Source organism: Miniopterus natalensis, chromosome 15 (genome assembly GCF_054644295.1).
Source record: "Miniopterus natalensis isolate mMinNat1 chromosome 15, mMinNat1.hap1, whole genome shotgun sequence".
NCBI lineage: Eukaryota > Metazoa > Chordata > Mammalia > Chiroptera > Miniopteridae > Miniopterus > Miniopterus natalensis.
Genome location: NC_142095.1, coordinates 28,870,307 through 28,885,938, shown reverse-complemented (window position 1 = coordinate 28,885,938; position 15,632 = coordinate 28,870,307). Strand labels below are relative to the sequence as shown.

Here is a 15,632-nt window from a genome sequence, read left to right as displayed (position 1 = left end):
TTACATTTGTCACCATACATAGTTATGAAATTTGTCTTTCTTGTGATAACTTTTAACATCTACTCTCTTAGAGACTTTCAGATATGTAATACAGTATTATTAACAATAGTCACAATTTGTACATCACATCCCCATGACTTAATTATTTTATAAGTGGAAGTTTGTACCTTTTGACTTTCTTCACCCATCCCCATCCCCTGCCTCTGGCAACCACCAATCTGTTCTTTGTATCAATGAACACAAAGTGAAAAACCTTGTGTCTGTTCACTTGTTTAGATTCCACACATATAAGTGAGCCCATAGGAATGTTTTCTACAATCTTCCCGGCAGGTGGCACCAGAACTTCAGCCCTTTAGCAGTTTCCCATAATGTCCTCAGGATGACCATCAAACCCTGCCCATGGCCTACAAGGCCCCACTGTCAGTCCAGCCTCACCTCAAGCTCCCGCACTATAACCCCCAGCCATCCTGGCCATCTCTCAGACCCACAAAAGAGCCTTGCTCCTTGGGGAATGGGGGCCTGTGTCCATGCATGTCCTCTGACAACACAATTAGGAGGTGGGTCAGTGGGGCAGGTACCTGGGGTGCCAGTCCACAGGGGGCACCAACCCCTGCAAGAAAAAGAAATAACTTGAGATGAAGAAAACTGTCCCTCTGAATCTGCTTGGGATGGGGGGGGACCCCAAGGAGCAGGCTGGAGCCAGGATATAAGGCCATAACAGTCTTCTTGGGAGGACACGGGTGGCCAAGGCATATAGAAAGGTTTGAAGCCAAGGCTAAAATGCTCAGGAGACCAGAGTGTGGTAGTTTTCAAGCATCTTCACAAATTCTCTAGCACATCTCCCATTAAGAGGGGGTTCTAGGTCTCCTAAGCAGACTTTGGGACTACCTCGATAAGTAGAATGGGATAGAAATGATGCAGCCTGACGTCTGAGGCCAGTCAGAAAATTCCATGCAGGTTCTACCTGGTTTGTGCTCTCCTGGGCTACTTGCATTGGCACCCTGAAACTACCATGCTGGAGAAACCAGGTCAGAGGCCACCCAGAGACAGGGATGCCCAAGCAGTCCCCGCTGTTCAAGTCTTTCCAGCCCAGGCATCAGACACGTAAGTGAGGGAACATTCGGATGATTCTAGACCAGCCACTGCCTGAATGACTGAGATCTGAGCAAGAAACACTAGCTGGGCCCAGTCTACCTCCAGACCATGAAGATAACAGTAAAATGTTGGTTGTTTGAAGTCACCAAGTTTGAAGAGGAATTGCTATGTAGCAATAGTGAGCTTCATGATGCAGGAATTTTGTCAGTCTTGCTCCTAGTCTTGTATCCCCAGTGCCTGGCCCAGAGCAGTTGCTCAATCAATACTTGTTGGATAAATGAATGAATGAATGGATGAATGAATGGTTGGATGAACAGAGAGGCTCACTACAGCCACCAGCAATCCATTGTCTCTGCCTTCCTCCAGCTAGCACGTTACCTCTGCTCTGACCCTCCACCTTTCCCACCTTGCTGACTCCTGATCAGCCCTCGACCTCAGCTCAAAGATAACTTTCTCAGGGAAACTGCCTTTGAATTCCCCTGTCTAGATCAGCATCCTGCATGACATTCTCAAGTCGCCCTGTTTTTTTCTTTCCTAACACTTCCCAGGACTATTATTACATAATCAAATAACCATGTTGAAATTCCTGTCTGTCTGTCTCCTGCCATTAATCATAAGCCGCCTGACAGTGGCAATGGTGTCGGTCTGTTCACAGGTGTGTCTCCAGTGCTGGACAAAGCCTGCACGGAGCTGGCAGATCATGTCAGAACATTTCTGGAGACCAGCAACATACAGTTCAGCTGTTTTACTCACAACAATTCTGACACCAAATGTGTGGGTTTCCTTTGTCTCACACCAACCAATTTTCCAACTCTCTGGACACCAGCTGGGTGTCCTACAATTTCAATTCAGTTCTGACTTAGCATCAGACTCCACAGGTTTAAGGGCTCATCTCAAAGACGGCCCCCACTTCACATGCCAGTTGCAAGTAACAGGTCCTCAGGTTTCCTACTTCTGTCAACTTGGCTACAATGTCCGGGAGACTGGGCAGTTTCTGACAACCCCCACCCCTTTCAGGTTCAGTAATTGCTAGAATAGCTCACAAAACTCTGGAAGACATTTTACTTACTGTTCCTGTAGATTTATCATAAAGGAACCACAAATGGAAGAAATACACAGGGAAAGGTGTGGGGCAAGGCAGAGCTTCCATGCTCTCTCAGGGCATGCCACCCTCCTGGCACCTCAATGTGTTCACAGACTAGAAGCTCTCTAAATCTCTCTGTTTAGAGGTTTTCATAGAGGTTTCATCATGTAGGCATGATTGATTCAATCACTCGTCATTGGTGCCTGAACTCAACCTCCAGTCCCTCTCATCTCCCTGGAGGTCAGGGGGTAGAGCTGAAAGTTCCAACCTTCTAATAGGGCCTTAGTTTTTCTGGCAATCAACCCACATTCTAAAGCTTCTGGGGGCTCCCAGCTTTCAGTCATCTCATTAGCATAAGACACTCTTAGCACTCTGGAGTTTCCAAGGGTTTTAGGAGCTGTGTGCCAGGAACCAGAGACAAAGACCAAATATTTATTTTATATGATGCCACAACAGCCAATTCCAGTATCAGAAGGTGCTAATTCTCAGAATTCTCATTAATGCTGAGCCAGAATTGGTCTCTAACTACTAGCCTATCCTCTACTAGGCTTTCCAAACCTACTCAGACCTGGTCATCCTCACTACACAAACCCCAGGGAACCCAAGAGCGTGAGTGTCTTCTTCAAGTTTACACCTCAGTCAGAGTGAGAGCTAGAATCTGAAGCCAGCTCTTCTGACTTGCCAGTTCAGGACGACACTACTTCCTGGATATTTTTGTGGTAGGCAGTTAGACAGACATGAGCAGAGTAAGGACAATAGGACAGGTACACAAAGTCACCAGGGTGGAATGCCCTGGGTACCTAGCAACTGGCAAAACTGGGAAAACAAGGACTTCACCCCCAGGGTAACCTTTCCTCCCCTGCCATGTCGTTAGTCATGTGGCAGACTGCCCCCCCTCCCTGGGGGAGGAACAAGGCCAAAGAGTGGCCTCATGCAGCTCCCATGCAGGCCCTTGCATGACCGCTCCCGTGGGCATTAACCTTAGGGATAACATCTAGGTCTCAATTGTGTTTCAGCTCCAGGCCCAGAAGAGCAGTAAAACCAGACCCATGCTGACATCAGGACCAGCATCACTGACTAATGACCCCCTGCCCTGGTGCCGACCAATCAGTAGAGACCACAACCCTGGAAAGCTGATTAATATTCTACTGAGATCCTCCACAGGGACCTCACCTAAAATCCCCACCCTTAAAAGCCCTTAGGACAGAGGATCCAGCCCACTCTCCCTTTCTCGGACACACCAGGGCCTTTCCCATCCCCCTCTTCTTTCTCCCAAGGGTATTACTTTTACCCTTCTCTCTCCTAAGCTCCAAGGGCCACTGTAACTTGTTTCCTGAACCCATTTCTTCTGTGGCTCACTTCTTCTATTTCTGTGACTTTCTAAAAAAACTTTTGCTTATAGTGTGAGTCTTGGCTTTGAATTCTTTCTTAGCCAGAACTCAAGTACTGAGGTTGCTGAACTGAGGTCTGGTCTGACTCCACTGGTCTAAATACCTGGTGCCATTTTTGCTGTCAACATTTTCACTGATGTTAAATGCTCTGGAAGTACCACGATCCCTCCATCCAAACAACAAAACAAGCTGTGCACTTTTCATAATGGAGCCTATGAAAAAGGTGAAGCTGCTTCATTTAACATATAGTGTTCAATGTGTGTATATAACAAGAGTTCACGGCACTATTTTAGGCACCTCACTGACAAATGCCTAAAGGATGAGCCCCTGAGCAAACATCTAATTCAGGCTTTAATTTGATTCCTATTTACTGGACAGGCCCTGTGTTAGTTCTCTGCAGAGGGTACTCTTTCTGCTTTCTTTTCTTTTCTGTTACTGGTCATTCACAGGGTCTTTGAAAATTAAAGACATAAACTAAGATAAAGAATACTCCAGGTGCCTGCAGCAGTTCAGTAAGACAGCACCCCTGAGCAATTGAGCTTTTGAAGACAATGCAATGACCTAGAAAAGAAAATGTGAAAATTTTAATGTGACTTAATGTGGAAAAAAAAGGATACAGAACCATGCACTGCATGACTCTAAGTTTTTAAAAAATGTATATATGTATATGTTTGGAAAACTAGGATGGAAAGAAATACAAATTTCAAAATGACATGGCATCTCTCACCCTTCGGATTGGCAAAAAATGAAAAGATCATTCATCTCTAGTGAATGTTACTTACTAGATTACTGGTTTATTATAAAAGGATATAACTCAGGAACCACCAGGTGGAAGAGATGCATAGGGCAAGGTATGTGAGAAAGGTCGCATAGTTTTCGTGCCCTCTCCAGGTGTGCCACTCTCCTCAAATCTCCACATGTTCATCAAGCTGGAAGCTCTCCTAACCCCATCCTTTTAGGTTTTTATGGAGGCTTCATTACATAGGCATGGTTGATTAAATCACTGACCACTGGTGACTGATTCAACCTCCAGCCCCTCTCCTCTCCCCAGAGGTCTGAGGGTGGGACTGATTCCAACCCTCTAATCACAAAGCTGGTTCTCCTGGCAACCAGCCTTCATCCTTAGGTTACCTGAGGCCTTGCCAAAAGTCACCTCATTAACATAAAAGACACCATTATTGCTCTCATCACAGGAAATTCCAAGAGTTTTAGAAGGTCTGTGCCCGAAACAGGGACAAAGAACAAATATACATATTCTCTAATATAAATCACAATATCAAGGTAGTAACTTTATTATTATGCATTCCCTACAGCCCTTTGTACCAAGAAGGCACCCAGCAAACACCACAGGACTGGTCTGAGTTTCCCCACCTGGAAACAAAGTGCCCTACACTTAGCACTAGCCTTACTTAGACTAGCCCTATGGTTCCTGTCCCTGCACCAAGCCTCGCCCCTAGCACTGTCAATTCCACCCTAATAAACAGGGCTGGGCATAGAGAATAAAGGAGACCACCCTTGGGGCCATTCATCACAATAAATGCTGCTGCTAACTCTGTGAACTCTCTCAGCCCTCAAGTCCTCAGAGAAACAGAGTAAAACTGCAGGCTAAGAGCCCGTCCCTTCTCAGGCAGCATGGACTCATGGAGGTGACCCAGCCCCTCCAATCAGGCAGGCCCACAGCCTTAACTGTTCATTTCAATGTGCTCATGGAGTGGGTGATAGGCACAAGCAGCACACATTCTGAGCCAAGTGGTCAGAATTATTGGTATGAATTGAAAGGGAAAAAATAAATTGGAAGCCAACTTTAGAGCTTCATCCTTGGGGGTTCCAAAAAAGCGGTCCACCCAAAATCTTGTTGGCACATATCTTGATATGTAATGACAGTTTCAGCTTTCCCCACCAACTACATGCTGGTGTTCTGATGCCAGCCTCTATTTTTATAGCCTGAGTAATGCCTGGGCAAAGGACCAGATGAGAATCAGAGACAGAGGGATGGGGCAAGAGAGGTGATGGCACAAGAAATGGGGCCCATATCCTACTGAGCCTCCAACAGCAAACCTTTCGGAGCAATGTCTGGGACAGCAGCCAAACCCTCAGATTCTGGCCAACTTCCTTTGCAGCCTCATCACCCTTATAGCCCCAGACCCAGAGCTCCCTTTTGGCTGGTACCTTATCTGCCTTGTTCACCACTGTGCTAAATGAGTGAATGACCACACCATAGCAGCCCAACTCCGGGACACTGGACTACTCACTGTTGCCTGAAAGCCCGCACGCCCCTTTTCATAACTCGGTGTCTGTGCCCATTTCACTCTCTTGGCCCAAATGCCTTCTTGATCTGGTTAATTCCTGCTCAAATTCAGCTCAAATGCCACCTCCCCAGGGAAGCCCTGCCTGACCCTGAAGCTGGGTGAGGTCCTCCAACATTGGGCAACCACAGCCCTCCCACCACCTTCATCAGTACCACAGGCTTGTGTCAGCTTCTTTGCCTGCCTCTTCCAGAGCTGGGTGGGCACAGAGCTGAGTAAGCACCAGGTGCTCAGTAGGTGTGTGTGGGAGGGAAGGGAGGGAGGGAGAAAAGAAGGGCATGAAGACGGATGCTGTCACAGAAACCTACAGCAAACTGAACAAGAACAAAGCATTAAAACCCAATAGATCAATGGATCATTCATTAATGTTTACTGGGGGAAAATAGCAGGAAGTGGTTGCGAAAATATTAATATGAATTTGAGTGGGAAGCAGAGGTCACTTTGCTGTGTCCTCTCCTCTGCACCCCTCCAGATGTGGGCTGGAATTCGGGTTGAATAGCAGGAGAAACTTTGGAAGGCGGGGTGAGTGGGGGCACTTGCAGGCTCATGAGCAAGGAGCTCTCAGAGGCTTGGAGTTCTCATAGGCTCCTCTGGCCTTGAGGGGGCTGAAGGCCATTTTTTTCTAATGTAACCTCCAGCTGCTGAGGGAGATAGTCTAGAACTCTTTACTACAAAGCTGTTAAGAACATGTCCTGGGGCAAGAAACAGGGATAATGGGGACCTTCCATTGTCTTGCTGGCCCAGTTCCCAAAAGTGGGAACAGAAACAGGGATTGAAGACAGATAAACTGGGAATAAAGACTGTTTTTGGCTGGAGCCTTCTTAGCACAGTATTTCCTTCTGAGACAGACACCCCTAGTTGCCCGTCAATATTCATTCCTTCTTCCTGGCTAAGGGAATCCTGATTTAGGGGAGGGGAAAACAGTGTGGCAGAGATTGCCAGCTAATCATGAAACCCATATACTCTTTATCCCAGGCACAGAGCTGGACCACCTTTCACAGCGTCAGCTGCAGGAGGTGTGACCATGTGACTGGTTATCAAAGGTAATTCACCACCTCCAAGCCTGGTCTATGGACTCCTCCCCAACACCATCCTCCATGCTCCTTCCTCTTGTGCTGATTAATGCAAACGAGCATGGCAGCCTTAAGAGCCTGGGTCCCCAAATCACCTCTGGAAGGAGAGACACCCCCCACTGATCAGGAACAACCATTCTGGACTTTGTGTGAGCAAAAAGTAAATGTTTATCCTTTTCAGCCATCAAACATATCTGGTTTGTTTTTCAGCAGTGAGCCTACCTAACTATTCTGTGCAGCAACGTGACTGGCTAAATACTCACATGGCCCTTTTAACTGGGAATGGTCATGTGACACAGTTCTGGCCATGAAATGTCAAGGGAAGTCTGCTGGGCGTTTTGAGAAAAATGTCTGCTTTCCTGATCAAAAGTACCACTGTGGCTGGTACCTCCCTCCTGAAGGAATTCTGCCATCCTGAAGGAAAGGCCGAGAAAATAACAGAAGTGTCAGTCCAGACAGACATCAGCTGTTGAAACCAATGCCAACAACCACCTACTTTCAGACATCTTATTACATAAGAAAAATAAACCATTATTTGCTTAAGCTGCTAAGGTAGGGCTTTCTGTTGCTCGAAGCCAAACACAATTCTAACTGCTTTGCAACCACTCATTCATTCATCCAACCTTTATTAAAGCCTATTTCATGCCAGTCCTTGGGCTATTTAGAGATGAGCTGGGGTGGCCCCTGACCTCTAGGAGCTCCCAGTCACGTTGGGAAGACAGGCCTATGAGTGGACAATCCTAATGCAGTGGGAACTGGATACTGTGATGACACACGACGTCCCAGGGGAGTGTGAGCACTGGGTGGTGGGCGGGCAGGGGCAAGGAGTTCCCAGCTCCCTTTCTGGCATTCTGCACACAGAGCAAACAAACACTCCTCAAGCTAAAGAGCAAGTGAAAAGAATGTGCTATGCTCAGCCAAGCCAACTGCAATTACTCACTGTAAGTAGAGCTGTTAAACACCATCAATTAATGCAGCTGTTTCAAGATAATCAGCAGTCATTAGAGCAAGATGCACAAGAGGAGAAAATTAAAATTCATACACCGTTAACTTAGAAATGCTGGAAATTATTCGAACTGAGGATGAAGCAGCCTTGCTTAGATAGTCTTGCCTCCTGACATTAGCCATTGCCTAAAATATAATTTCTTTCTGAAAGAAGACACAGTAATTTTTTACCTTGAAGACAGAAAAAAAAAATCAACTGTCCATACCATGACCTTTGACCATAAATGTCCAAGCTTTGATTGTTCAGGTCTGTGTTTCCATTAGGAGCTCTGATGGAGACAAATTGGCGACAAAAGATGACCCATCTGGGAAATCAAGAGGCAACCAAGACCAGAGAAGTCAGAGCACCTAGGGAACCATTTGAAAACTAGAGAAAGGTTTTCCTCCTTTTAATTCAATTCTGCATACATACAAAAAAAAAGTTTTTTTAAAAAAACAAATGGCATTATTTGTCATTTTTTTAAAGATTTTTAAAAAATTGACTTTAGAGAGAGGAAGAGAAAAAAACACACACACATCAATTGGTTGCCTCCTGCAAGTGTGCTGACTGGGAATTCAACCGGCAACCTGGGTATGTGCCCTCACTGGGAATCCAACCCACCACCTTTTGATGTTATGGAATGATGCTCCAACCAGTGGAGCCACACCGACCAGGGCCTATTTGCCATTTCTTTATTTTCCAAGTGTGGGGCAGGTATTAAAAAAAAAAAAAAAAAAGACAAAGCCTCATTCACTTCAAATTCCAGTAGTTTAAGCAGGCTCCCCATAAGAGACCTGATGATCAGGTTTCCAGTCTGACTGCTGACTTATTAGTGTGAAGTACTCCAGGGCAGAGCAGATGGTGTGCTAACTACACTCACAAGGCAGAGAAGCGCTCAGGTTCCTGAGGCAGCGATCACAGGCGGTCTCTCTAGTCCTCTGCGACCACTGGAGGCCCTGAGCCAGCTCTGTGATGGCAGGGGCTAGCTGGGGAGGCTGCATCGGGAGTTCCTTTGTAGGACACATAAGCAAGCAAGGGCGAGGTCCGAGGAGGAAGGACCTCCCTTTCCGGGACCAGTTTCTTAAACCCAAGCCTATCAACAGTTTCCCAGAGACCTTCACGTCAAGGAGGTTCCAGCTATGGAAGACGCAGGAAATATGGTTGTCTGGCCTTCCACATCAGTCCCCTACCTGCTCCCTGGAGCAGCTGTACCATTTCTCACTCAGAGAAATGGGTCTCCTGACAGTCTCATGGGCTTCTGGGGCTGCTGGAGAGCCAAGTCCAAAACAGTGGTCAGGCCAGTATGCTGTTGACCAGGACCGAGAACAGGGCTGGCAAACCAGGTGAGTAAATATTGAGTTTATGGTCTCATATTACACTTCCCGCTAACAACCTTAGACCAAAAATGATAGTTAAAACTTTAACAACCAGCATGTGCCCGACAAATACCAATCAAATGTGTGCCTGTCTTAAACAGCTGGCAAGGCCACGTCATACCAGTGTGCACCAGCTAAAGATCATCAGCCCCTCACCCACCATGGTGACCCCTTTATAGGCCACACCGTAGCCTCTAATGGCTGTGACAAGGTGGCCAAGAGCCAGGTGAGTGCCTGGGAAATGTCTGCACTACCATTCATGTCCTTTGCCATTAACTTAAGTATCATGTCCTCTGTTCCATGAGGACAGAGACTGTGTGTCTTATCATTCACCTATATTCATTTTATCAGTGCAGCTGGTTGCACAAAAATGTATTTTTAAAGAATGAATAAATAGTAATAACAGCTAATATTTTTTAAGCACGTACCATGTGCAAGGAAGGCACTGCTCTAAGTCCTTGTCATGTACAATCTCATTTCAGCTTCACAACAATTCCATGGGTTAGGTATTATTATCATCATCACAATATTACAAATGAGGAAACTGAGGCACGGAGCGGTTAAGGAACTTGCTCAGAGGTACGAGACTAGTAATGCTAGGTCCAGAATTCAAAGCCAGTCTAGCTTCAGAGTCTACACTCTTAACCACTGCAGTGTGCTGAATGCACAACCAGACTCAGGTGCTCTAGTATTAGGAAGTCATCCTCTGAGAACATCTGATAGCCACAAACCCGGAGACATCCTCCCAGGAGGTTTCTGATGGTGCTGAGCACATGCTGTTTCTGTTTGTTTGACTTTTAATGAAAACCGATACCTAAGCAGGAGACCACCTAATTTTAAATAACTATGAAACCAAATTTGGTTATCAAGCCACTGTAGCAAGAATATCTAGGTTTATATAGTATTCTCTGCTCGAGGTACATGAATTGTAGGGGAAGCCTTTTAAACACCCTGTGGTCCTGTTTTCCCATCTCAAAGAAGGTCCCGGGCTTGCTGGAAGGATTGAACAAGATCACAGACAAGTTTGCCTGTTCATATGATAAGGTACTGCATAAGCATAATGGATGATCATAATAATCAGTATACTTCAATACAATGATGGATCAAAATTTCTATACTCATAAATCTGTACTTGTCAAAATTCTATACTTGTCTGTTCTACTAAAAAAGTTCCTATTTACCTCTACATGTTTTAGTAACCATGTTTAAAGCTTAACAATTTATTTCTGCAAGACTGTTTCCTTTCATTATTATCTTTGAGCTTCCATACATTTCTACTGTAACTTTAATAACTTTTCTCTACCTTAATCTAGCTGCTTCGTTCACTTTAGAAGCATAAAGAGTTAATGAGGCAGTAAATGTTTTAATTTAACTTTATATTCTCTTACATTAGCAGATGACAAAATTAGCAATTAAAAAGCTCAAAATGATATTGCTGTAGCTCTGAAGGCCTGAAGTTGGGGTTGGATGCAAGAATGAGGTAGGTCTAGGGAAGCTAGCTGTGGTTCTATTGGTTGGAAAGACATGTGTCTCCATATAATTGAGGGGGAGGGCAAATAGTATTCGACCTGTTCATAAATCTGATATAAATGATACCTCTCACCACGTACAGGAGTGGAGAGGAAGGAAGGGACGGGAGTGTCAAAACCAATTTTCAACTCAGTCTGTTTGTTAAAGCTCTGGTTTCTAAGCTATTGATTAGCTCTCTCTAAGGAAGTCAGTTATACACGGAGGCACAGAGAGTGGTAAGCAGATGACAAAGGGATGCCTAGCATTACAAAAACATAAATGTATAAGTTGGGGAAGTGACTGTGCAAACAAACAGAATTTTCAAGTTCCTACAGTTGCTACTACTAGATGTCTGAGTTGCCCAAACTCTCCCCTACCCTCGAGTACTAGCACAGAGGGGGCTCCACTGTGTTAAGTGCAGATGGATAGGGCTGGGGGAGAGGGAGGAAGAGAGGGAGGGAGAGGCAGAAGGATGCGTAGATGACCCAGCCAAGAGGATACAGGTGCAGGTGCCCCCGGGCTGTAGGAACTACTCCACAAGGCTCCTCTGAGTTCTTTTCACAGTGCCTTTTTAATCATTAACTTCCTCCATGTTCTGAACGAAGCTGACTGACCTGTCCCTTTCCAAAAGCCAGTGTCTTCCCCCAAGCAAAGCCCTAGCATTCAGAGCAGCATGTTGGTTCTGGGGGTGGAGTCTGTGACTCAGTTAGGCCACCCTGACCCACCTGCCTTTTGGACTCAGAGCAGACCTTGCAATTCATTCCTGGCTCACAGGTGCCTCTTCATAGCTGCCTTGAAGTACCTCCAGGCCCTAATCCATCTGCAAGGCTGTTCTGCAGATTCAAGAAGGGGCCACGGGAGGCTGCTTCTGACAAAATGCCCACAACCCTAGCAGAAAGCAGCTGGTGTCTCTTCTTCACCCCCTAAGTGTAGGTGCACAGACCCTCCTGGGTGCTTCTCCCTTTGCCACTCCCCTGGACTCTCCTTTCAGCATCTCAGGTATAAGGTGGCTCCCCCAGACCAACGTCGCTCAAGCCATCATTTCCAAAGGGGCACAACCATCATTCAAAAACTTAAGATGGCTCAGTGCTCTCCCACTTTGCTAGCTCAGCTCTCAGACAGCTTTCAAAGCCTTCTAGAAACCAGAATGGTGGGCCCAGCAAACCTTATTTCAGGTTACTGCGGGTCCATTTCCCCTATCTCCGTGACTTTGCTCTTATTGGTAATCCCTACACCAGACTGTGGGCACAAGTCCTAATCCACCAACCAAGAACCTTGTGCCAGGGTTGAAGTCTTCCCTCTGAATTTTTAGGACCTCGATTTTTCTCCCATCCTGGCCTACCCACCTCCAGATAGCAGAGTCAGTCTCAGCCCCTCCCGCCCTTTCTCACTCACAGATGCAGGCATTAATTAAACCTCTTCTAGAAAACAGATTTTCACCAGCGGCAGGAATTCTGGGTAAGAGCCAGACCTGGAGACAGAGACAGTCTGGGTAAAAAAGATAAGCTCACACACAACAGCAGTGAACCTGTGGGCAGTGCAGGTTCACGCATCCAAGAGGCATCCAAGTGACATTCTGAATTCCAGTTCTTCCTGGACTCTTGAAAAAAGGTGCACCAGGTGCCCCTGCCCCCTCAGCCTCTGGCTGTATTCTCCACGGCTGACCTGTGACAGGCAGAAGAGCTGCACTTTGTCACCATCACCTCCGACAGAAACACTATCCAAAAACACCTGCCTCCTCCCCCAACAGAACTGCAAACCATACTGCCAGAAGTGTGCAAGAAGGGGCACTCACGGCTCTGCCTGGGAAGCAGTTATCTGGGGTGGGCAGTGCCCAGTGGAGTGAAGATGGCGCAATCAGAAGCAGCCAGTGGGCCCCACAAGCACACCACATCTCCAAGTGCTTCCTCCGTCATGGGTAGGCATGAGGAAGGCCGAAGCAGGCTGTGGCCACAGCTCAGGGCCCTATCAGTTAAGCTGTGTAGGACTCACCTCTCAGCAAACAGCCTTAGCTCCCCAGAGGGCCCATCACGCTCTCACCCCAATTCTGGGATAAGGACAACTAATTTCCTTCCTGAAAATTCTGGATTCCCCACTGAGGTTAGAGATTCAAAAACTGAGCTCTGTGCCCCAAATACACCCAGAAATGAGTTTGTTTCTAGTATGGATATATCTAATATGTATATATAAATTGTATGAATTTAAAGATAACATTTTGAAAATAGTGCAGTACAATGGGAAAACATGGGTTATGGACTCAGACAGACTGGATTCAAGAAGGAGATCCATTTCTTTAGACAAACACTGAGTACCTACCACTTAGAGGGTGCCAGGCTGGGTGCTGGGGCTACAGAGATAGTTTCACCCTGTCTCTGGCCAATGGGGCATCCAAGAGTCAACAACTCATCACAGAGAGGAGTGGTGAGGGCTGAGGAGGTGCCCACAGGAATTTGTGGACACTCAGAGGGAGACTTCTGGGGCTAATTATTAATTCACTATTGAAGGGTGAATGAATATTGAGTTAATTACTATTCAAGCCAATCAATAAAACAAAAAAAGTTACTGATCCTGCAGTTTCACAAATACTTAAGAGTGCTGTGCTCCAGAGGCCAGGTGGTCCCTCCTGTCCCTGGTGCCCCAAAGCAGCCTCCCAGGCATCAGTGAGGGTGGGCTGGCCTGGAGCCAATGCCTAAAAGAGATGTACCCCCTACATGTCATTTCTCTGCAATAAGCAATTAATTTCATCCGAGACATAATGAAAGCCAGGAGAAGGGAGGGGGCAGATTCGCACGCTGGCTTCCAGGCTGTAACCACGCATCTCTACCTTTCTCCAGGGAACGTGAGGCTGGTCAAACCATCTGTTTTAAACTCTCTTCCCACACAAGTCCGGCCTGGGCACCTACACCTCTGAGGGGAAGGACTTGTTGCCCAGCCCCGTCTGCAGTTGGGTCACGTTTGTAAAGCTGGGTTGGGCACTATCGGCTCCACGGACCCGGGTTCATCTGAGGGCCTCTGCGAGGAGCAACAAATGTCCCCAAGCCGAGAAGCCCTCGCGAGGCCCCGCTGGCCATTCACCTCACACCTCCCCCTTCCTGATCCCATATCTCCCCAGCTTTTACTTTTCTAATGCTTACGACGCATCCCTGCCCTCCCACGAAGACCCTGGGCACGCAGGGGCTGCAGCCTCGCTCCTTCGCCACGGCGCCGAGCGGAGCGCGGAAACATGGCTCCCCGGGCGCCGGCTCCGCCGCCCTCCAGCCGCCCACAGGTACAACTTGAAAGCCCGCGGCAGCCACAGAGAAAGCAACCTGCTCCGGGCGGGGGCAATTCTGTGCGTGACAAAGCCAGTTTCTTGAAGAGATCGCGACATACTCAGGTTCACGAGCAAAAGCCACGCCGCGGGGTCGGGGCGGCGCCGACCTACCCTGAGCGTCCAGGCAGGTCCGCCCGCGCCCGGAGGACCCTCGGCGGGGCCCCGAGGCGCCGCGGGCGCGGGGCGCAGGTAGCCGCGAGAAGAGCCACCCCCAGGAAGGCCCCGGAGAAGTTGCCGCCGCCTTCTCATCTGGAGGCCGGGGACTGGGAACTGCCGGCGAAGGGGGACCCGGGCAGCTCGAGTTCGGGCTGGACTCCGGCGGCGGGGGTGCGGGGGCCGAGGGGAGAGGTTGGAGGGGCGGGGACGCGGGTGGAGTCTGGCGAGGCGGGAGAGGCGCGGGGCCGGGGGGAGAAGCGCGAGGCAGTGGGGTGGGCGAGGCGCCCGCGCGAGGTCGGGGCTGGGGCTCCGGGGCAGGGCGGCGCAGTGGTCGGCAGGGTTAGAGGGCGCCGGGGCTGGGACAGGGGGCGGGTGCTGGGACCAGGGCGCGCGGGGGTGGCTTGAGGAAGGGGCTGGCTCAGCGAGAGGGAGCGAGTCGGGCTGGGCTTTGGGAAGGGCGCGCGCACGAGGGAGGGGCTGAGTCGCGGGGTTCAGCCCGCCCCAGCCCCCCACCACTCTGCCACAGGAGACACTGCCGGGTCGTCCCGGCCTCGGCACGACCAGAGGACCCCCCCAGCCTCGCAACCCCGGACGCTGGGTCGCTTGCCCACCTTGAGACTCGGCGCCGGTTATCCTCAACCGCGACCAGCCCGGCCCCAGCCCCGGCCCGCGCCGCGCTCACCGCCCATCGGCCCGGCCCGGCCGCGGCTCCGCCGTTCCGCGCCGATTCGGCGCCCGCCGACTGCTCGCCTGGCTGGAGGGAGGTAGGACCGCGCGACAGCGCGACAGCCCACGGCGCCCCCTGCTGGCCGAGCCGCGTCCCGCGCATGGCCCGCCCCGCGCGGGTCGCCCTGCAGCTCCGCCCCGGAGGCGGGGACGCGAGGAGGCGTCGCGACCTGGCGGGGGAGAGGGGCGCGGAACGGGTGGCGGTGACGGCGCTGGCGCTGGGGGCCGAGCTCAGCCCCCAGACACGGGCCAGTCTGCAGAGCTCCCGGCGGGCGAAAGCTACGGTCACGGGCGCCTGAGTGCGCAGGGACGGCTGCGCGCCTCGCAGCGCGGGACTTCGGACCAGGGACCGCGCGGACGCACGCGGGGGTCCACGAACCGGCTGGGGCCTGGGACCCTGGTGCGGGTGCCTTTGGGCCGTCCGCGTGCCCTGGTGCCGCCCCGACCCCGGGGCTGGGCTGGGCGCGCATGTTGGGGTCCGTCACGGCTGGGTGACTGTTGCGGCGTGGACCCAAACTGTCACGACTCTCGCCACCGCGTCCCCCGTTCCCCCTTCACCTACTCCACGCATCTCTTCCGGCGCCGACCACATCCGGCCCCGTGTGTCAGCAAGAGACC

The 15,632-nt window shown here is 49.7% G+C and overlaps 1 protein-coding gene across 3 annotated transcripts in view; it reads right to left on the bottom strand.

Moving 5' to 3' along the window:
* The window catches only part of PXYLP1 (2-phosphoxylose phosphatase 1), a 53,824-nt gene extending 38,846 nt beyond the window's left edge, over positions 1–14,978 (bottom strand). For 2 of the 3 annotated variants that reach the window (XR_015715709.1, XM_087824964.1), the window contains exon 1: positions 14,900–14,978. The gene's annotated coding sequence lies outside the window, so the exon portion shown is untranslated. Of the gene's footprint in view, positions 1–14,243; positions 14,324–14,899 lie in introns of those variants that run through there. The other variant, XM_087824965.1, reaches the window with a different exon arrangement.
* Between the last annotated feature and the right edge of the window lie 654 nt (positions 14,979–15,632).